The sequence below is a fragment of the Coptis chinensis genome, chromosome 2 (genome assembly GCF_015680905.1).
Source record: "Coptis chinensis isolate HL-2020 chromosome 2, ASM1568090v1, whole genome shotgun sequence".
NCBI lineage: Eukaryota > Viridiplantae > Streptophyta > Magnoliopsida > Ranunculales > Ranunculaceae > Coptis > Coptis chinensis.
In genome coordinates, this window is record NC_141457.1 from 46,462,650 (window position 1) to 46,487,037 (window position 24,388).

The 24,388-nt window shown below is 32.8% G+C and overlaps 2 long non-coding RNA genes across 3 annotated transcripts; one reads left to right on the forward strand and one right to left on the reverse strand.

Moving 5' to 3' along the window:
* The first annotated feature begins 300 nt into the window (after positions 1 to 300).
* On the forward strand, positions 301 to 17,965 carry LOC147516266 (uncharacterized). The gene is made up of 4 exons (XR_015210989.1): positions 301 to 848; positions 1,011 to 1,105; positions 1,618 to 1,714; positions 17,126 to 17,965. It is a non-coding gene; the product is annotated as an uncharacterized LOC147516266 (long non-coding RNA).
* LOC147516267 (uncharacterized) lies at positions 4,433 to 8,126 on the reverse strand. Of its 2 annotated transcripts, XR_015213631.1 has the most exons (4): positions 7,638 to 8,126; positions 5,121 to 7,284; positions 4,771 to 5,025; positions 4,433 to 4,684 (listed from the first exon to the last, which is right to left on the reverse strand). It is a non-coding gene; the product is annotated as an uncharacterized LOC147516267 (long non-coding RNA). The 2 variants fall into 2 exon arrangements; XR_015213630.1 differs by having other exon boundaries at positions 5,121 to 8,126.
* Positions 17,966 to 24,388: the final 6,423 nt, after the last annotated feature.

Sequence of the window (24,388 nt, forward strand, 5' to 3'; positions counted from 1 at the left end):
ACCCAATAAATTGCTTAACGTGTATTTTTCATGAAAGCCGTTTAAAATTTTTAATAATGGCATTTACTTCATTCGGTAGCATTATCTTGATATGTACGACTTCATTATGTATTTATGTGTTAAGAAATCATTTTGTATTGTAGCTACGCACCAATTCAAAATTCAAAAGATGGCACAAATTTGCTACAGTATTTATATAAAAGCAACACGACAGCAAAAAAAAATCTGACACCTTTAATAAAACACATTTGTTTCAGGATTGAAATTCTGGAAGAGGGGCTACAGAGAGGTATATTGACCTCTAGCACTTATGACACTAGCAGATTGATGGATGCTCCAACTTTGTAAAATTGTTTTGTTTGAGAATTAGATAAAACCAATGTTCCACTAATTAATATTGCGAGCGCACAATTTAATTTGTATCGAGTCTCGAACTTTGATACTTGGAGTTCGATACCACGCTTAATCAATAGTGAAAATAAATTGTATTACGAACACCATTTTGAAAGCTTTTTAGGGATCAGCCCATTGTAGAAAGTTTTAACATCAACACCCACTCTTTTTATGACAGATATAATGCGCAATTTTAAGATTTTAGATAGTTTTGTGCTACAATTTTATCAGTAAAGTTTCTTCTCTCTATACTGCTTATATATGTATGAAGCATATTCATGGCGTCCTTTATTAACACTAATTTGAAGTCCTCTGATTATCTAATTTCGCCATTACTAATGGATTGATCGCATGTTGTTTTTCTTTCGGTTCTACATCTCCCTAGACTAGCTAAGTGGAGCTTTCTTGCTTTTTGACTCTTTCTTGGATTCCTTCGAAGAAAAAGAAGAAATAAGGTTAGACTTTACAACAACTTCAGTCCTTTATTTTATGATTGCCCAGTGCTTATTATTTAATTTGCTATCAAAATATGTGATGAAATGAGTGTGGAATATTTATGAAGGTGTTTAGATACGTAAGTCAAATTGATGTTGATTTGTTTTTTATGGCTTTTTTAGGTGTAAAAGGAAGATGATGATAATAGAGGACTTCGTGTGACTGCTCCAGCTCAATTTTCTTGATACAAGTTTCATTGAGAATTTCCAGTTTCTAGGTAAATTTTCTATGTACTACTTTACAGTGTTATCATGGTTTTGATTTTTGGGATTGTTCATTATGTTTTTTTTTTAGTTGTAAAAGACACTGAAAATCACTTTAAGCTTTTCGATTGTTAAATATCAACCAATAGTTGTTTGGTTTGCTCATTTTCACCCCCCAGATATTGAACTTTTGAAAGACATCTTCTCACTTACAATACTATACGCTTTTAGATATTAATCTAACTTAAGTATTTTTTTTTTTTTCATATGTTTTTAGTATATCCACTCAAATGAATTAGATGTGTACATGAGAAACGAAGACTAGAGGTTCTGCAGATATTTTATAATCTTTCTTTCGTCACTTCGTACGGTGAGTGCTAACTTCATGCGATCGATGACCTCTTTTATAAATATGGGGTTCTCTTGACCTCCTCAACATTTACTGCATCTACAGTGTATTCGTTTATGGTTCAGTACTTACAGTATGATTCTATCTTACTAATATACTCATATTTAACTCTTTTAGGTTATTTCGCATGAAGCCTGCAATTGGTTATCCCCTATGATTGGAAGTAGTATACAGGTTGCTTTTCATTTGGAGGCTAGATTTAACAATATTCTAGGTACTCTTTTGTACCCTTTGGTATTCTTTTATTTTCCTATTATATAACATTGTCCTTTCTATGCATATAGTGTCCTATTCCATATTATTGTATCATTGCTATATGTAATATAAATTATACAATTAAAAACTTGGGTAAATTTGAGTTATCCACCTAAACTTACGCAGTTTTTTGTATTTAACTCCCAAATTTTGAATCATCACACTTAGACCCCACTCTGTCTCAGACTTCTAACAGAACTGTTCATATTTTCCTTAATGCCCAAACTACCCTTTCAAGAAAATTGCCGGGAGCAAGTTGTTTTTCCCCTAATTAAACACGGCCACCGCCATCATGTAGAATAGGTCTTATACGTGCTCGAAATAGGTCATTCCTGGATTGACGCACAGCAAAGACCGTTAATCGGGTCTCAGACAGTCAGACCTACAAACAAATTTCCTTGCCCTTGGTGTAAAGCCAATCTTGAATCCAGGATCATAATCTCTGCGTTCCTTCCAAGCAGCGCAGTTTTAGTTATCCGTAGCTTTGGCCTGTAAAGTGCTCGTGTAAAGTGATTTTACCTCATAATAGCTTATGTCAATCCTAGTAACGCTCTTATTGAACATTCCACAACGCCAATTACAAAGCAGCTCCTTGGAAAACATTCTGTTGGAAGGGTCGTCTTCATCAGATCCTGCTAAATTGTAACATGTATAAGACCACACTTTTCAACTGCTCCCACCTATCATCTGGCTAACTAGATCAATATGAAAATAAGTTGTTTGTATCGCAGTTTGGACAAATGAGTATGGTAGGCTTCCTTCAGGTAGGGGTTGAATCCAACTCCCTAGAGCATTCTGCAAAATCTAACTTTGGTTGAAGTTGTCTCTCTGAAAGAACTCTCATTAAAAGTGAAAGCTTCTTGAGTTTAGCAGCACTTCCATCTAGTATTGTAAATTTTAAGTAATACTAAATGATTCGTGCTAATTTGTTTATCTCTTCAGAGAGGGTGTACTGATCACGTTGGTGTAGACTTGTAGTCTCGTACTAGCTCAAGTTATTCTTTGAAACACAGAATACCAGCTACAATATACTGGGTTATTTACTTATTTTTGTAGTTTTTGGGTTTGGCAGTCATGAAGTTATGCTGGGTTTTATCTTCTACTTAATCTGCAATTATAGATTTAGTTTAGCTGAGGCTCCAGTTCCACTAAATATACAGCAGCATATAACGTTTTCAATATAAAAATCTTAGTATGTAAATTCTGAATTAGTTACCTCAAGCTTAGAGCTATGTTGCTGTGTGGCCTAAGTTTTTTGCTGGAATGCATAGTAGTTGTTGGCAAATTTTGAATTAAACAATGCGGATCAAAGCTAAAGAAAAATAGTCTTAGATTTCATTCTAAATATTTTGAGAACATTAACATGAGAACTTAAGAGAAGATTCCCTATTGACATAGCTTCGAATAACTTAACTAAGCTGGAACAGTCTTCGGCTTTACACCAATTTTTCTCCATGAAACACCAGGCATTATCTGCTTTGTGTCAACTCGGTCCTTAAACTTGATGGCACTACTTAGCAAAGAGTCAAGTAGAGAGTCAGAAAGAAGGTGTGGTTTGAGACCCAACTCAATTAGCTTGGTGTGCTTCGCATTGTAGTAGTGCTCTTCTGCTTCCACACGTGGGTTGGGCACAGATATAGTATCAACATCCAATCCGAGCAAATAATGAAAGGTAATGAGATCTACTTCATAAACAATATAGAGCAAATAAAAGAACTAGGTTATATGCGATCAAGGATTGTAAAAGTAACAAAAATATATGCAATCAAGTAGTAATATTAGTTTCTGCCACGAAGGTCCATGCCCTACTGGACTTCAAACATCAGTTTAATTGGGGGTTTTAATCTAAGTTATTGGAGTGGGCTACGTTTAATTGGGGGAAAAACAATTTGCACCTACAGTTTTTTTGAAAGGGTAGTTGGGGTATTATGGAAAATATGAACAGTTTTGTTAGAGGTCTGAGACAGAGTAGGGGTCTAATTGTGATGATTCAAAATTTGGGGGTTAAACACAAAATGCTACATAAGTTTGGGGGATAACTCAAATTCACCCATTACCCTAAAAACTTTTATAACCTAACTTTGGTCGTGCATTAATTGTTTATTACAGATATGTATACATTAATATTATTATTGTTTGAACTTTGGTGCATTCCACATTTACATACAAAATATTTGTTAGAACGTGGAAAGTGATTGAGAGTTAGATTGTAAATTATCATTTAGAATTACTGTGATAATAATTAATCCCTGACAATCGTATGTATAAAAAATGACCAATATAATTGGGTTTGTTGCTAGAAACTATGGTCTTGATTGGGGGTGTAAAATGGGTCGGGCCGGGCTAGCCCAACCCTCAAATCATAAAGCCCCCTTATGCTATGAAGGTCGGACCTATGAGGGCCAACACTAGAATTATTCGAAAATTGTGTTACGACATGTGGGTCGGGCCCCTCACCTCAGCCCCCTTTAGAAAATTGTGGGCCAGGCCTGAGGGCCAAGTCTGTGGGCCGGGGGCTGTACAACTTGTCAATTATTTGAAACTCTTAAATACAACTTGTTTGGACTTCATTAACATATTTGGTTTTTATCATATTTCATTAACGGATTAACATATTCATTACAAAAATTCTTGAAAACAACCTATCAAACTTCATTAACATATACAATAGAATATATAAATATATTCTATAGGATAGAGATATATCCATATAATGCAACTATATTCTATAGAATATATTCACATATTCTAACAATATATTCATTACAAGAGAGAGAACCTCCATCAAGGACATGTTCAAACTTCAAACAAATCCAAAAACAGGTGTGCAAAACAACAAGAGAATTGTTTAAATACATCATTAAGCTTCATAGTATTCTCTGTACTTGATTCTTGATCACAACTTATATTTGCTTTAGTCTTCAAATATCTGCAAGGCAAAAGGATAAATATTTATAGTTAGACAAATCCAACTCTTATCATTGGCTAAGTACTATGTAAATATAAAGAACCGACCTCTAGATAAAAGGCATCATTCTATAGTTTGTACACATGCAACCATGTAAAAGAAGAAGAATCAACCAAAATCAACAAGTTAAATTTCAATTAGATATAAAGAAATTAACTAAAGAACAGTGTGACTGAGACTTCTAAACTTGCAACATTACTATATAGCAAAATCCCACTTCATTTCAAAAGTAACTGAAGGCTTGTGGGATCACTTCATTTGGTGCAAAACAAAATTCAGATGCAAAAGCCCCCTTCCAAAATCTGCAAAACAATAAGTTAATAGTCAAGATTCCAGTATCACATAAAAATAAATACATAAATAAGTCACGTACACCACAACAATAGAAAGTACTAACTCCAAAATCCTCATGACCAAAGTCCACACGCTACATCCCCACGTCGCTCATCGTCTCTTCCACTAAATTTTCATCTTGAAGTCCTTCCTCAGCTTGAAACCAATCTTTCAAACAAACCAAAGCTTCCACTGTCTCCGACAACAAACAACTCCTATATTTGGTTACCACCCATTCGCTTCCACTAAAAGCCGCTTCAGATGGAACAGTAGTAACAGACACCGTTAGTAGGTCATGTGCCAAGGTAGACAGAATATGATAAGTACCTTCATTCTTCCACCATCCCAAAAGATCAAATGTCTTTTCACTACAAACATTAACAATGGGCAGATCTAGATACAGCTGCAATTCAGATTTGCTAGTGAGTCTAGAAGCTTCTCTACGTTGTGATAGTAATGTGGCAACCATATCTTCCACTACACAGGTGTTAGATACTGCCACATTCACCTTTATCTTCATTTGGTATTGATCAAAAAGTGCATACAATTTTCTTTTATATCGATTCAATCTTTTCTGACTCACAGTAAGGACAGGTCCGGACACGGTATCAGTTTCAGATTCATGATCAGATAAAGGTTCAAATTCATAGTTTAGGTCCAACAACAATTCTAAAATAGTAAACTTATACCTTGGGTCCATACATGAAGCTAAACCAAGAAGCAAAGGGACACGCTTCTAGTATTTATCATACTTGTCCTTCATGTCTTCATACATAAGTATAAAACCATGTTCATTGGCATATTTTTTTAATAGCAATGAAATTCTACTCAATTGATAGCAAAAGGCAGAATAAGTAACATAAGTAGTCCCTGAAAATAGCTTAGTCTCGTCAAAGAATAGTTGAAAAAAAATCTCTAATGACAATGGCATTATTCCAATCTTCTGGAGAAGGAGCCTGTGGAAAATCACTATCATAGAAAAAAAGATCAAGAACTTTCTGGTATGGAATTGCATCACGCAACATTATGAATGTCGAATTCTATCGAGTTGGCATGTCAACAGGCAATCTCTTCTCCTCTATATTCAAACTCTTACAATTCTCAAAAAACTTTTGCAATTTTGCTGGAGAATTTTTCACATGCTTTACACTCTCTCTAATGTTATCAAGAGAGAAATCAACATGTTTCAGTCCAACTTTCACTATAAGATTCATAACGTGTGCATTACAACAAATGTGACACAATTGTTTAGATAACAAATCAATCCCAAACAGTGAATTTTTCAATCGAGACACAGCAACATCATTGTTAGAAGCATTATCCAGAGTGAAAGAACCTATCTTGCCACAAAGATTCCAACTCAGAAGTTACAATACATTGCATCACTAATAGACTTACCAGTGTGGGGTGAAGGAAGCCAAGGGAAGCTTATGACCCTTTTATGTAACTTCCAATCTTTAGTGATGAAATGAGCAGTAATACACATATACCCTAGTTTCTGATTTGAAGTCCACAAATCTGAAGTGAAAGATATTTTTCCGGGGACAGTGTCTAAGAGAGCTTTCAAAGCAGCTTTGTCCTCTTCAAAAATCATCATGACATCACTTCTCATTGTGATCCTACTTGGAGGTTTAAACTGGGGACCAAAAGACTTGGTAATCCACCTATGGAAAGCTGGCTTATCTACTTTAACGAATGGCAACTCTTCACGAACAAAGTATCGCACAGTCTCACGACGGGCTCTCTCTTGGTTAAAGGTGAAAGAGAATATGGAACCAGAAGGGCCAACACCAATGATGGTTTGTCTCGTATTAGTTGATGTTCTATTGAGACAAGATTCCTTGAGCCTACAGAGATGACTAGTCCCACCCCTGTTCCCACAAGACAGCTTTTGAAAACATATTTTACATACAACAACCATTGAATCAGACACATCAGCATTTTTTACAACAATACCATCATCATTAATTTCAACAACTTTATCGAATTGGGTCCAAACATCAGAAATTTTGCGTTTTTGTTTTTTAGGGGGTCGAGCATGGAAATTCACAGACTCTCCTTCTGCCCCATCTTCAATTAGAGTTTCTACATCAGTAACAGTATCTAATATCGAACCTGACACGTTAGCCATTCCAATCAATTAGAAGTATTAAAGATCTACAAGTTGGAACAAGCAAACCTAAGCACCGCACAAGCAAAATTCGTTAAACCGGAAGTGTGATACCAACCTGTCCAAAAAGTTAACGAAACAACACAATGCTTTTAATACTCTAGAAAGGTACTACAAGTCTACAAGTATAAAACATAAAAAAGAATTTGAGTGCATTCAAACATGCAAGCAAAAAAATTGTACGAAGATCAAAGGTATACCAAATATAATCACCAATAGCATAGCAGCTCAACACACAATATTATGGGATACAAACAAAACAGATTACCAAAGAATTCCAGCAAGAAACAATATACAAAACCGTACCAAAAACATTTTGTACCAAAGAATGAACTTGAAATATATATAAAACAAGCTCATTAGAAAGCAAAGTAGAAATTACATCATATCATTAGAAAAATTATAACTTACCTCCTTAGCAATTCTTCACTGATTGTCACTAAGTGTTACTTAAATAGATCCAAGCTAACTTGACCAAAACAAGTGCTACAACAGTCTAATTTCTTAGCCTAACAAGCCACAAAGAAACACACAGCAAAATTAGAAAACAACACTATGAGAATGAAAATGAAATCGTACAGACAAAAAAGAAAGAAGAATGAAGATACCTAATTCAATTCGTTGCGGAGACACAATGCTACGGAATTAATATTTAAGAAGATATAATTGGAAGAATGATTATGGGGGGAAGAATGGTTAGAGGATGCATATTGTGTCATTTGTGTGCGGCAGAAATGAAGGCTAAAGAAGAAAAGAGAAAAGAAATGAGTAGTAGGGTTTCATTTGGTTGAATTTATATCAACCACTATACTTTAAATTTACATTTCTACCCTATGTAATAATAAGTGAAACTTAAAACCCTAAGGGTATTATATGTATTTTTGTTTAGAAAATCTAAATACCAATGAGGGCCTTAATCTGGGCTTTGTGAGGGGCTTTTAGAGGGAGGGGGCGGGGGGTCGCCCTCATGTTTCCATATCTAGGCCCTTACCCTCCCCCCTCAAAATATGAGGGTCGGGTCGGCCCTGCCCTCAAATTGCATGCGGGCTTAAATTTGAGGGCTTTTTTTGCCCATGGGCCGGGTCGAGGGCTTGAGGGCCGTTTTTACACCCCTACTCTTTATGGGGTTCATTAGTAATTGGATGTGGAAAAGCTAAGTAGTTATGCACTTATGGTCATGTAATACGCATGGTCATTTTTGACAATGATAAATCAAGGTTGAATTCTATAAAGGATTAGAAATTTCAATTTTTTTTCCCCACAGATTGTTTTTCTTATAACTTAGTTTACATCTTTATTCTTAAAAGTTTTTATTTGGCGTATTCAAATATGAAATTTATATATTTATATATCAAACTATTTATAGTGTGCTTAAGGAATTTATAATGTGTTATATTATAATATTTATTAGTTTAAAACCATTGTTTTTCAAATATCAATATGATGGGTTTTGAACTCTAGCATCCAATAATAGGGCTTTAAGGACTCAGTGTGTATTAGGCATATGGATCAAAGCTAATGCCATTCTCGACCTTGGACTTATAACCAAATATGTATCTACTGTTTTTATATAGTATCAAGTATGTATGTCACCCTGCTTCAAAAATGTGGTTGCGCTCATTGTTGAATTATATGTGACTATTTGGCGTTACACGTTTTGATTCAGATCACGTTAACCCAACCTTCTGTTTATCAAATTGGCCTTCGTATGGTTTTAACTTGTCTCATGTGGGTTAGTATTACCTCATATTAGAGTGTACCTACCCCACCCTGTTTTCATGCCTGCCCATCTATATATGTTGTTTGATCAACACATCAAAAGTTACTGCCAAAAATATTACTAAAATTTTGGTCAAGAAAATCAAACAAATATCAAGTCCCTCCAGTTTCTTTGGTTGATTGGAGCCTGACAAGGTTTGGTTATTCACAATCATGCAGTGAGATCAAATGGTGCTTAAGTTTGCACAAAAGGTTTTAGTTTAATAATATTAGCTGTTGTTTAACTTAGTTAATTTTTCAATAGTATTTCTGTGTGAAATACCTCAAGCTTATATCTAGGTAGCTATTTGCAACCCGTAATCATCGGTGACAGCAAAAGCACCCAACTATACACCTAAAAACATATAATAATCTAATCAAATAAAAACCATACACTGTCATAGAGTATGAGAAACAAAGCTACAAGTGTTGACCCTTCACTTGGATGCAAAAGTATATATTCTCTTCCTCCATTAGTTTCTGATGATTAATGTTGTGGTTAGCTTACTTTAAATGGTTTTTAATCCTACCCACAGGAATAAACAGCTATATCTTTTGTCCCTACCATACTGATCAATAATATATTAATTCATAATTTATTCTCTCCATATTTTTCATTTTGAGAAGGACAAGAGATTACGGTCAGTAGGTCAAAGTTTGTCACGCAAGAGATAAACAAGATTCAAATGAAAAAACATACCCACACTTAATATTATAGGATTTCAAACCTTTCAACTTTAATCACGTCTCGGTTCATGTTGATTGTTGACGGCCTTAGGGTAGTATAATTGAGGGTTAAAGTAGTTAGAACTTTCAAATTGGAAGCATGGAAATGAACCTTTCAAATTTGAAAGTAGTTAGAACTTTCAAATTGATTGTTGATTGTTTTCATGCCTGCCCATCTATATATATATATATATATATATATATTTATAATTAATGATTCAAGCAAAAAGTTGATCTCAAGCTATTAAATCTATTGCCTATCGTGTTTTGCTTTGCTCTGCTTTTTATCTCCACCTAAATTTAGCAACAACATGTCTATAAACTAAAAGGAGTTTTTAACCTTTGTAAAGTTACTTTTGAGGTTTTCAATGCAAGCGTTTGTTTGCTGAATAATTGGTCTTCCTTCGTGTCAAAAATGTTGTTATTATTATTAACCAACATAACTTGCCACCTGGAATAAATTGTTCAATTCCATGGATTCGTATGCAAAATGTTGAAGGGATGTTTAGGTTTTATGAATGAGCAGACGAAACTCTAAGAAACCATGTTATATGCCAGGGCGTACTACTGATGCGTTTTGCGACCAGTTCTGTAATAGACTAATTTGGCATTTACTTTTGTTTCGTCATTGTCAAGTGTTTAACATAGACATGACCAATGGTTTTTTCATCCGAGTACCCTTGGCCCTAACTATTTTCCTATTTTTCTTCAAATATGATGTTATATTTCTATGATATTATACTATCGTATCACTTTGAACGCTTTTATCCATTATGATTTGTTCTCCCGTGCAAGGATCTTCTATCGTTATCCGTTTTCTATCATTGTATCTAACTATATGCACATTTGGACATGGCACATATTAGATAGCTTGCATGCCTATACATTGAATGGACTAGCTAGGTAGGTATACAATAATCCTATGCTTGCTTACTTAAATGGTTTATTAGATGCTCCGAATATGCTAACAATGTTTGAGCATGTCTCTAAGGCTTTATATAACTTAACATATTTATCAACAATGTATTGGTTTTATGTCTGCGGTACTTGTCATTGGTTACTCATCATTTTAACTTTATTTTAGTATCATGCAAGACATGGTTGGATATGATCTTTGAACCTTGCATCTTTAACATTTAGCTTCATTAAGATAAATAATGTCAACTTGCGGAAAGTTCATGCGATCATTGGGCTCTTCTCTAAATATGGGATTTTCTTGACCTCCTAAACGTCTACTTTAGCTACAGTTTATTCGTTTATGGTTCAGTGCTTAAAATATTATTCTATCTTATTGCACTCATACGTAACTATGTTAGGGGGTCCCACATGGAGATTGCAATTGGTTATCCACTGTGCTTGGGAGTGCTATAACAAAGTACCAGCCCTCATCAATCATTGGTGGTATTTCAGAGGGTTTTTTTTTTTTTGTGTTTTTTCACTATTGACAATAGGCTACCTTAATCAATCTATTGATTTAAGTTTTAAAATGATAATAGTGACAAATCTAGATTGCCTTAGACGTGGGAAATGTATTATTTTTTATTTAACTTCAACAAGTTACCTCGATATTAGGTTACCACAAGATTCAATCCTGTTGAAATTTACTCCTAATAATATAAATATTTTTAATAAAAAATATGTATTCGAATTGGATGCATTATATTATCTGGTACATTTTGTCATCAACATATCTGTTTCGCCTTTCGAATACCCACTACTCTAATTTGTTCCTACAACTTTTGTTTCCTTCTCTCTTGCTTAAATCTTAACTTCATAGTTTGAATCAATATTCTTTTTGATCAATTAACAATAGTCAATTCTTGCATAGACTAAACATATGATGATTGTATTGATGGTTTAGTACTGACTTTGACTAGATGAGAGGATATATCATTATAACATATTAATACGACAACCATTTTTTAAGGTGGTCAATATGGTCTTCAAAAAGATGTGCTTGGTGATGATGGATGTGCTTTGTTGTTTATTGTTGTAGTGATTTGCCTCTCATTAGGTCAACAGTTTTCCCCATCTGGTCTGATGTTCATTAGCTTCTTTGTGTGTTTTTACAAATGTTTATATGCTTTATATCAAACTTGCTATTGTAACAAATTTTAAATTGATCCTACTCTATGATTTCCCCATTACTAGTGGATTCATCGCCCATTGTGTTTTTCTTTTTTATGTTTTTGGTTCTATTTCTTGGTGAACTATTGCTAACTAAAGTATGTATTTTTTGTTGTTTCACCCTTTATTGGATTTGTTTGATTAAAAAAAACACCAAAACGAAATTAGGTGATACTTGACAACTTAACTCCTTTATTCTTCACTTACTGACTAATTATATTGTTTAATTTACTATGCAAATATGAGATCAAATGTGTAGATGTTTAAATGAGTCCTATCTCTTTTTCTTAATTTCAGAAATTTAAGCAAAGTTGTTAATTGTCAAAGTAGTTATTACTATAAATAATCTCCATTTCGTTAAACCAGGGAAAAAAAACAGTATCTCAAAAATCTTGAGATTTAAAGGTGTTTTCATGGTATTGTTTAGTTGGTGACTTGATAACATACCAAAAGTACTAGATTTAAAATTCGTTTATACCATATTATGAATTAGACCATAATGGAAGATAGTAAAATATGTTTATAGGTTTGGAGTTGGATATTGCTTATTTATTGGTGATATTAATATATTTTTTGTGTTATTTGTACTATTAAACAATTATTGAGTTTGTTTTGAGACTGGGTATTCTTTGTTAGTAATAACTAAATTCATATTACAAGGCTACAAATATTATATATATTATAGCTCTACCCTCTTCAATTGAGGAAGTGTTTCTAGAGTGTCCACGTGTCAAGACTAATTAAGAAAAAATATGAGATAAAATAGGAAACAAATATTTATCTTTATCCTTAGATATATATTATAACTATACCCTCACAAAAAACTCCAGTTTTTTTTTAAACTCTATTACTAAATATAAAAGCAGTTTTTTCTAAACTCTATTACTAAATATAAAAAGTAGGATATAAATAAAGAAACAATCTCATCTAGAGTTTCACATACTCTCTAACTTTTTCTAAACACTATAGCTAATTATGAAAAAACAATCACATCTAGAGTTTCACAAAATCTTCAACTTTTCCTAAACAATATAGCTAATTACGAAAAAAAAAATAGTAAACAAAAAACTAAATTGCTAAAAACAATAATTTCCATCGAAAACAATTTTTCTAAAACCCTTTCGATTTGATGCGCCATCCACTGTGTGATTTAGACATTTATTCATAGTTAAAGATTCAAAAAATCATAATTACGACCACAATAATTATGACATATTCCAATTCTTATATATATATATATATATATATATATATATATATATATATATATATATTATAGTTACACCCTCACCAATCTATTTTTTGAAACACTCGCAGGGATTTCAATTTTTTCTAAACTTTATTACTACTTATAAAAAAGTAGGATATAAATAAGAAAACAATCTCATATAAAGTTTCATTGAGTTTCTAACTTTTCCTAAACACTAACTAATTACGAAAAAAACAATTCCATCTAGAGTTTCACAAAAACAATCCCATCTAGAATTTCATAGAGTCTCCAATTTTTTCCAAAAAATATAGCTAATTACGAGAAAAAAAAATATGAGACAAAAAAACTAAATTGCTAAAAACAATAGTTTCCACCGAAAACAATTTTCCTAAAATCCTTTCGATTTGATGCGTCATCCACAATGGGATTTAAACATTTATTCATAGTTAAGGATTCCAAAAATCACAATTCTGGTCACAATAATTACGGCATATTCCAATTAAATTTATGAATTTATAAATTTTCAACATTATATATATATCACAATTCTTACCACAATATATATATAATTCAGCGGAATAACGAGATTCAGTTAAAGTGGAAGTTGGGCTTCAATAAATTATATACCAAACCAAAACAAATTACATGTGAAAAATTAAATTATACAAAAAATAACATCACAAAATATATAATAGAAAATGAAAAAAAAAATAACGACAAAGCAATAATGACAAATATTTCAAAACATATATAGTACTGAATGAAACTAACGTCAAAAAACAATTAATGGGAAATCGAAAACTAAATACAAATGCATCGAACTAACCTCAAATAATATTTAACGAGAAATCGAAAACTGGATGCAAATGCAAGCATTAAACTAATCTTAAAAAGTAATTAATAGACAATCGGAATATGGATACAACTGCATTAAACTAACCTAAAAGAATAATTAACGGAAAATCAAAACTTGGATGCAAATACATCAAACTAATATAAAAAATAATAATTGTCGGAAAATCGGAAACTGGATGTAAATGCATTGAACTAACCTCAAAGAAAAATTAATTATAAATTGGAAACATGATGCAAATGCGTGGAACTAATCTTAAAGAATAATTAACGGAAAATCGAAAACCGGATGCAACTGCACTGAACTAATCTCTAAAAATAAACTGGATGCAAATGCATTGAACTAACCTCAAGAAATAATTAACGGGAAATTGGAAATTGGATACAAATTCATTGAACTAACCTCAAACAATAATTAACGGGAAATCGAAAACTAGATACAAATGCAACCTTATCAAATAATAAACGAGAAATCGGAAACTGTATACAAATAGATTAAACTAATCTCACAAATAATTAACAGGAAATCAGAAACTGGATGCAAATGCATTGAGCTGACCTCAAAGAACAATTAATAGGGAATTGAAAATTGGATGCAAATGTATTGAACTAACTGCAAAGAATAATTAACGAGAAATCGGAAACTAGATGCAACTGCATTGAACTAACCTTAAAAAAAAACGGGAATCAAAAATTGGATTCAACAACATTGAACTAACCTCAAATTATAAATAACGAAAAATCAGAAACTGGATGCAAATGCATTGAACTAACCTCAAAACATAATTGGATTATATGTTGTGAGAATGTCTTGATAAGTATAGTTTTACATTTAAAATGATGTTTATCTTATCTCTTTCCGTATGACTGGTAACTCCTTACTATTCAAGTAGCTTCAATATATATGAACTTCGCCTTATTAGGTAACCTCATAAAACTTCAATCAAATTTATATTATTAAACAACAAAATGAAGTTGAAGGGTTTTATCAAAGGTGAGTTTTTTTTTTTTTTAATAGAGAGTGAGGTTTTCACGTTATAAGAAATTTGGATGAGTGATCAATATAATATTAATATATAATAGTTATGCATATTTGTAAATATTTTTTAGAATAATTAATATAATAACACCCGTTCATAGATTATCTTTGCAGATTCCACATAGTGAGTCATGCATAATTTAAAGAATAATTAATGGGAAATCGGGAACTGGATAATCTTTGATGATCCCACATAGTAAATCAAATATAATTTATTTTTTATGTCATGTTTGCAAGGACACTACAGATGGATTAGTAGAAGTTGGTATTACACACCACATTGGATAATTAAAAGAAAATCGAAAATTGAATTCAAATACATAACTGAACTCAAAGAGTAATTAACGGAAAATCGAAAACTTTATGCAAATACAATAAACTAAACTCAAAAAGTAATTAACTAGAAATCGAAAACTTGATGCAATTGCATTAAACTAACATCAGAGAATAACTAACGAAAAATTAGAAATTGGATGCAAATCCTTAAAAAATATTTAACGGAAAATCGTAAACGGTATGCAAATACATCAAACAAACCTCAAATAATAATTAATGGGAAACCAGAAACTGTATGCAAATGCATTGAACTAAACTCAAAAAATAATTAACAGAAAATCAAAAATCGAATGCAACTGCATTGAACTAACCTCATAGAATAATTGGTGGGAAATCAAAAACTAAATGCAAATATGCATTAAAATAACCTCAAAGAATAGTTAACGGGAAATCAGAAACATGATGTAATTGCATCGAACTAACCTCAAAGCATAAATAATCAGAAACTATATGCAGATGTATTGAACTAACCTTAAAGAATTATTAACGAAAAATTGGAAACTAGATGCAATTGCAATGAACTAATCTCAAAGACTAATTAACAAAACATTGAAAAAGGGATGAAACTACACTGAACTAACCTAAATGAATAATTAACAGGAAATTATAAATTTGAACTAAATGCATTGAACTAACCTCAAAAAATAATTAACGGAAAATCAGAAACTTGATGCAAATGCATTGAATTAACCTCAAAAAACAATTAACATAAAATCAGAAATTGGATACAACTGTATTGAACTAACCTCAAATAATAATTAACGGAAAATCATAAACTGGATGCAACTGCATTAAACTAAAATTAGAGATTAACTAATGGGAATCAGAAATTGGATGCAAATGCATTGAAATAACCTCAAAGAATAGTGAACTGGAAATCGGAAGCCGGATGTAACTGTATCGCACTGACCTCAAAAGCATAAATAACTAGAAATTGTAAACTATCGAACTAACCTAGAAAAATAATTAATGGGAAATCAGAAACTGGATGCAGATGTATTGAACAAATCACAAAGAGTAATTAACGAAACATCAAAAAATGGATGCAACTGTACTGAATTAACCTTAATGAATAACTAACGGGAAATTATAAAGTGGATGCAATTGCACTAAACTAACCTCAAATAATAATTAACGGGAAATCGGAAATTTGATACAACTGCATTGAACTAACCTCAAAGAATAATTAATGAGAAATTGGAAACTGAATGCAACGTACTACATTGAACTAACTTCAAAGAATAATTAATGGAAAATCAGAAACTTGATACAAATGCATTGAACTAATAACCCTAAAACATGTTTGTATTATATGTAAGGGGAATAAATGTCTCGACAAATATAGTTTTGCATTTTAAGTAGTGTTTATCATAATTTTTTTTATTATGATTAAAAATGTCATGCTATTCAAGTAGCTTCAATATTATCTTCGTCACATTGGGCATTCTCACAAAACTTTAATCAAACTTCTATTATTAAACCTAACAACAAAAAGAAGTCGATGAGTTTTATCAAGGTTTGGTGTTTCCTTTTTATAGAGAGTGGTGCAAGAAATTTGAATGACTGATTAATATAATTTTCATATCTCATAGCTATGCATAGTTGCTAATATAATTTACAATAATTTAATATAACGACACCCGTTCGTAGGACGGGTTCGAAAGCTAGTATATATATAGTTACGTATTAGTTTCGTCACAACTTTAGCTATATCCACCTAATTATGATGCTATCTCCTCCGATTTTCTTTCATATTGCTCCACTATATTGATTGTTTTCTAAATTGACTATGTATTGTTCTGATTCTGAATAATGTGTTTGTGTTTTAACCTATGTTTCCTTTATTATTAGATACTCCCATGTCTTCTACCAATAATCAACCTACAAGTTCTGAGATGCCACAACAACCTCGATATCACTCTACTCATCATATACGAGATATGACTGCTGAACAAAGAGACCTTCAACGAGAGCGTGACTGCATGCGAACAAGAGAACGTCGTCAGTGTATGTCAGATGAACAACGTTCTCAAGAAAGGGAGCGTGAACGTCTTAGAAGAAGAAAGTCTCGACAAATAATACATATGACCAAGGATACGCCAGGTGTAGACCCATTTCTTCCAACTATGCAACAACATCTTCAGTCAGAAGCATCATATTTAACTACAACTTCCACCGCTCTGCCGTTCTTCCTTGTTCATATGGGATAAAGCTACAATGACACATCAATATACATTTGAAGCTGTTAATCGCACTTTAAGAGATCTTACTGGAGTTGAATTGCCGTTTTGTGGAAAGGTATTTGTCTTAGGTGGAGACTTTCATCAAACATCGCCTATTGTCCCATATGGAAGCAGATCTCGAATACTAGATGCTTGCTTACCAAGTTCTCCAATCTGGGAAAGTATTGAATTTATTCACCTAATAGAGAACATGTGAGCAAGAAATGATCCATCATTTTCAGATCTACTTATGCGAATCGGCGATGGTTCTGAAACATATGCTATGAATGACATGATCAAGATCCTGACCTGATGACATGGTGATTCCATGGCAAGATGATCAATCTTTATTTCAGTTAATAGATTTTGTCTTCCCACATTTGCAAGATCATGTACTCGATGATGCGTATATGATGGAACGAGCAATCATTACCCCTACAAATGAGCACGTCGGCGAAGTTAATGATGAAATTATCAAACTATTTCCATCGTCCAGTTTTACAAGCTATTCTTTCGATTCAGTTGAAAGTGATGTCCACCAGTTATATCCATAGGAGTTCCTTAATTGCATATCTCCTGGTGGTTTGCCCCCTCACAAACTTATTCTTAAACTTAGTTGTCCTATTATATTATTGCGAAATCTTAACCCAAAAAAATGGATTATGCAATGGAACACGATTGTTATGTCGAAGAGTTTATGGTAATATGATATATGCAGAAATAATGATTGGTAATTTCTGTGGAAGACCAACTTTTCTACCTCGAATTCCATTAAAATCTTCAACCGACATCAGAAGACCTTTTATTTTGACAAGAAAGCAATTTCTCATTCGCTTAAGTTTTGCTCTCACTATTAACAAGTCACAAGGACAAACAATACCACATGTTGGTATATATTTGTCGAATCATGTGTTTCAATCATGGCCAATTATATGTTGTTATGTCAAGAGGAGTCTCGAGAAATACAACTAAAGTTTTGGTTAAAAAAGGAATATTGTCTAGATTAAGCGGCTTTTACACAAGAAATATCGTATATGCCGACTTACTCCGGTTTATGACTTAATGGTTGGATAAGGCTTTCTCTTGAACTAGGTACTTCCTAATCTATTTGCTATTTGTTTATTTAATTTCTATTTGGTTTCTATGGCCTATTTGTTTACTTAATGTCCATTGATTTTGAATTATACGGAAATAATCATTTTTAGTCTTTTAATCTTACCTATTTCTAACCCTTCCGTATACAATTTCATTAACGGTATCAATAATCGCATTATTTAGCTTAGTTTTCTAAGTAATCACATTATTACCTTAATACAAATATAATTAGCTTGAGATTTTTTTTTTAATTAATTTATGATCCAATCGTATTATAGACCGGTATTCGATAAGTGGTTAATCTTAACTAATCAAGTACAACACTTTATATGCAACTTAATTTTTGACATTCAAGTAATTCCATGTTAGTATTATATCACTTATTACCTTAAATGTTATGATGTTTTAATTGAAGTGCCTATTTACTATTAACATGTTATATCAAAAAGGCAGTTAACTGTTGCTATGCTGTTTCACTGGACATTTTAAGCCATTTATAGACTACATTGTTACTGCTTTCTTTATCTCAGTTACTGATAATGCATAATAGCTGTACTAAACACATTTTGCCAAAAAAAAACTGCAAGCTATCTAATGCCTTATGCCTACATCAAGATACCCAAAACCAACAAAATATTTGGACTACACATAATCAATTATTACCTATAACACTCCATAGAAGATTTTAACTCCGTCAAAATTGACTGCATTCCTATTTGATTACTCCAACTAATGCAACTAAAATATTACATACTCATATTTGAGATACTAAGAGATTAACTTTAGTTACGAAATATGGCCTATTCATTCTTTTTTGTTTACATAGCATATAATTTTATTTAATTTTTACTGTCTTAGTTATATTCTAATGTTATATTTATTTATCATGTACAGGCAAAAGATCGAAGGCAGTTTTGAAGTACCTTAGGAATGGAGCAATTTTACACGATACAAGTTATTATGCTGCAATACAACTCCAAAGTCCAGAGCTATGCATTGTTTTATTTTGTTAACCTAACCGTTCCATTGTAAGTTTTCTATTTGTTTTGTTGGTTTAGTTTTCATAATATTTTGCTGTCAATATTTAAAATAGTTTTTGTTCCAACCCCATCAGTTGATATTAATAAATTATCACCTTTTGTAAGTTGTACAATTTTTTGTAGTTGTACCATACTGTGTGACTGTTTTTCCCTTGCTATATAAATTAAGAAAAAATGAATTTTTATTAGGGATTATAGTTTATATTTGCAACTTGATAATCTCTACCCACCTTTTTCTCAACTGATTTGCCCAGTTAAATATATGTAAGGTTTCCAAAAGGGTTTGCACCGGTTAATCTACAAAGGACTCATACATATACTATATACCCAAGCCATGATGACAGTTGCGTTGTTTATCTACACAATGAAGTTTCTGGTCACAATATATAGATGGGTTGTCCCATATAACCCTGTTGTTGATAAAGTATGACTCTTACATCAACCTAGATATAGTTAACTCACTTTCTCCCAATTAATCATATTGACACGGATGAGATATAGTATCTCTATAGAGAATTTACTCAACATTATACATGGAACAAGTCATTAAGACAATCACACCCAATAAGAAGCCACCTAAAAGTCATTATTGCGGCAATTGCAAATTGTCTTTTAAAGTTGGTATGATCCCATATGCTTTATTTTTCATCCAATTTAAAAAGATATCATTGTAAATACTCACAGTTGTCTTTTTTAATCATGATCAAGCAATGTCAAAAAGCAGGGGCAGAACTGACGATTTTAAGGACACTCTACGTTCCGTGGGTATTTCACTAGGGTACCCTGAGGTTAGTAAAAACAATTGATTGATGTCACGATTGTATATATATCTTAATCGGTTTTGTCTCTACAGTCCAAAACGCCATCCATATTGGCATCCTTAACCATGCACAAGCCTAGACCTAATTAGTTACCCTTCACTTAATCTGCACTCAATCCAGTATATGCAGTATATATCTACTTCCATTTAATTAGATTGGATTGGTTTATTTGTTGCTCATATCTCTAATTTTTATTATATATTGGTAACTTGAAAGCATTGAAGCTTTGGAACAATTCATTATTAAGCATCGAAAGGATTATGTGGCATTCCATCACACAACTGAGCAAGAAAGGGACAGTATCGCGTCCGAAATCACTTTTTAGATTGCTCCATGAATTAAGAGAATTTTGTTCCAATTTTGTTCGTTAATCCCAATACTTTTGTCTCATTTTTAAGTCAGCCTCATTTCAATATCAATATGCCCAGTAACCTTGAATCAATTTTCAAAACAAAACCATGCCTGGGGATTTTCAGTGTTTTTTTTTTTTGCCTAACAAGGAAGACATTTTTATATCATTCAGGTTGACCATGCTTAAGAAATCATGGGTACATTGCCATTGCAATGTCAACTTCAAGTCTTGCAGCAACTATGTTATCTGGGGGTCGTAGAGCTCCCTCAAGCTTTAACTTCCCCCGTTTGTAGAATCAACCTGCAAGGTGCGTAAAGAATCTCCTCTTACTTATTGCACAAAAGATTGATGCATGTATACCATATTCTAAGTCCTGGTAAACTGTTAGAATGATTCATCTTACTGAAAACATGCGACCCATGAGAGATCCATTCTTCTTAGCCCTACTGTTTCACATAGGTTATAGTACTGAATCTTGCATTGTCGATGGTATTATTAAAGTACCATATGACATTCTCATTCCATAGGAAGCTGAGCATTCACTTTTCAGTTTAATATTTGAGTTGTTTCCTGCTTTGTCTGATAATGGTTACGAGTCGGATTACATCACTCAGTCATCCGTGTGTTCCCAGGAAAAGAACAAACATAGTACTTATTTCACTCTATTGCCAATGACTGAAGGCATTTATATCATCAAGAATTTCTTAATTCTATATCTATAGCCGGTCTGCCACCACCACTTTGCGAGTCTCCATTGGAGTTGGATTTGAAGCTGAAATGGTAAGTAATATATAGATATTGCTTTTATTTGAAAACTTTCATTCCTATTTAATTTTGATGTTGTCTAATTAGTCCGCGTAATGGATTTCAACATTCAAAGGACTGATTGATAGATGTCAGTGAACAAAGTATATGTGAAAGATACTGAAAGGGAACTCATGCCCTTAATCTTATTCTTGGGTTATCATGGTCACCAAATGCCCTGTACACAAACAAGTCCAAATGATTGCTAAACTTTAAGCACATTTTTTAGTATGAAATTTCAAACTCTAATGGTCTGTTCTACCTATTATAGTTTAGCCTTACACTTCTACCAATGTCAATTTACTAATCAACATAATTATTTTTCAGTGTGTTGTTATTGAAGATGCATTTGCTGGAGTGCAAGTTGTCAAAGCTGCACAGATGAGGTAAGTGTGTTTTCACTTTTGTTATATAGTTTTCGTTATGTTTTTCGTGTTGAAATAAGATGGTGTAATTGGCGTGTCCATTCTATAAATATTTTACCCAAAATGCAAGTTATGCCATACTATATGCCTATGTATTCCCAATTAATTCTCAAGAAAATGTCTTTTCCAAATTACAAGAAATTGTTGTGGCTACTATACTCACTAAAAACCTTTTTGTTATTGCTTCCCTATTATCTGATTAACACATTTACTTTTACCACTCTACTTTTGTGTAAATTAAAGTCGAAAATCAACTACAGCACGCTTCAATTGTTTGCAAGGTACTTCTTCACATTAACACCAAATTTATTACCAGTTATACCGAATTAAAAGCCAAAATATATATATATACCTAATTGTCTCTCTACTGCCAATTATTTCTCTTTAAATATTTCGTCATATTCTTCTCCGTCTTAGTTTCTTACAATTTTGCAGCAATCACACCAAATTTCATTTAACCCATTCAACAATTTATCTATTCGAGGAATTGGGTTTTTTTTTTTTTTTCCTTTTGAAGCCTGAAAGATAATTTTTGAAGGCCAGCCTTTCGGAAGCCTTTTGAACATTTGTGGTTTTCTTTTTTAGAAGCGTGAAATTCAGTTTCGGGTTTTGCTTGCACACTGTAGTATCTAAAAGTGGTTTTCTCATTATTATTTTTTTCTTGACTTTTTGTTTTTTTATTCTATTGTGTGATCACTGTGTGAGATTTGAGAATGTCAACTTTATGCGTTTTTGTTGGTTTGTTTGGCAGTTGAGATTTAGTATATACGATATTACTTCTGAGGAGGACTTCCTTGCTCTTTATTAAAGGTATGTTTGTATGCTATTTTATCTTTGCTATAGACCGTGGTTTCCCGTTGTTAGAATAGAATAAGAAGTTCAAAGTAATAACGATTCCGTTTGAAAGGAATTTATGAATTTTAAAGTAGATTTAATGCATGTAGATCTAAATGTTAGTTCCATACTGAAATTTTTGCTTCGTAATTTTAGCACTATACATTGCAAAGTAATTGCTTATTGCTTTATTATATATTACTTTGCTTCTGTTTTAAACAAACTAGGGAATCTTACCAACTGGGAAGTCTTAGTTTGAACTCTTGCCTGTGATGACACACACCTTAGGGGGCTGTTTTTTTGTGTAGTTTTTCTCTTTGAACTTTGAAATCACATAAACCAAGTAAAGATGGCAGGAGCTCAAGCTTCTATGCACACTTTGTGAAAACATGCAAATTACGTTTGGGAAGTCAATTGGAAAGCTTTTGTTGAACAAGACCATTGGCTAGAGAATGGCCATGTTGTTGCAACTCAAGTTGTAAATCAGTCTCAAAATGATTGGCCGAGAATACTCTTTGATGGTGCCTTTAGCATGTCAAATTCTAGAGGAGTTGCTAGTGCTTTATGTGTACAAGTGAAGATATATGGCCAGATTTTGAGAGTTATGTAAACTAAGCCAGTGCATTGCAGTCAGAATTTTATGCTGCAGAACTAGCGACAAGGCTTGCACAATGGCTAGAACTATAGCAAGTACGTACAGCTATTTGGACACATTCAATGTGTCGCTAAAGTCTTAACTAGAGGAACTACTGCATTGAGATTAGTGTGAGTTACTCAGACATTATAGGAAGAACATTCGAGCATCTGAAATATCCATGGGCAGCAATAAGCTTCACTTAATTGAAAAGAAATGAGCAACAAGTGGTTTAAGAACAGTGCCTCTGAAAGAAAAGGTTCTTGGCAATAGGGCTGTCAACGGGCCGGACCTGAATAGGACACACCTAGGTCCAGGCCCGGCCCAAATCATATTTGATATTTTGAGTCCAAGCCCGGCCTAAGTCCTATTGGGCAAGTTCGGATTCAGGCCAGGCCTAGGTCCGTTAGCAATACATGGGAGCTGTTATTTTTGTCTAAAATTTAATCAAATTTGTAAGTGGGAAGAATCGAACCCACAACTCTTGTGTGGAAGGCACAATACTAACTAATATGGCTTCCAATTTTCTATGTCAACTTCCAATAAATATAATAGATATATTAATAATATTAAATATAAAACACATAAACTATTATAAATTTCGGGCCGGGCCATTATCGGATCGGACATAGGTATGTCCAGACCTGGCCCAATAATCTTATCGGGCTAAATTTAAAATCTAAGTCCGTATCTTATCAGTTTGGATTCAATCGGGCTTCGGGCTTGTCCCGGCCCATTGACAGCCCTACTTGGCAAGGTAATGCTTTTCGTTGTTTCTTTCAAGCTATATACGTTAATTAATTATGTAATCAAAAATTAAATATGATTAGAATATACTTATTCAAAGTTTGTAGTGGATAATACAAAAACAAGTATGGAAGAATTAT